Source organism: Fulmarus glacialis, unplaced genomic scaffold (genome assembly GCF_000690835.1).
Source record: "Fulmarus glacialis isolate BGI_N327 unplaced genomic scaffold, ASM69083v1 scaffold23261, whole genome shotgun sequence".
Taxonomy (NCBI): Eukaryota; Metazoa; Chordata; class Aves; order Procellariiformes; family Procellariidae; genus Fulmarus; species Fulmarus glacialis.
In genome coordinates, this window is record NW_009194985.1 from 1 (window position 1) to 356 (window position 356).

A 356-nucleotide genomic window follows, 5' to 3' on the forward strand; every position below is an offset into this window, starting at 1 on the left:
CCTCGAGCTGCCCGGCAAGGTTGCTGATCCAGCGTTGCCCGTGTTGGCGTGGGAGATGGTTTTATGCACCTCTGTGGCTCCAGAGTTGGTGCTACCTCAGTGGTGTGGGACGTTTCACCCTCCAGCGAATGCACTGTGCTGCAGTGAAACGCTGCTGGAGGTTGGGCTGCTCTTTAAAAGCACAGTTTGATTAAGGCTGAGATCCAGGAGCGTGTCCTCCTGCCCCAACCATCTCCCCACATCCCTTCATCAGCACAGTGTACCCTGATACCTCGTCCCACTGGCCCCACGATGGCTGGAAGATGATGCTCCGGCCAGCCTGGCTGCGGGGGGCGAGCCGCGCAGGCGGCTGGGGG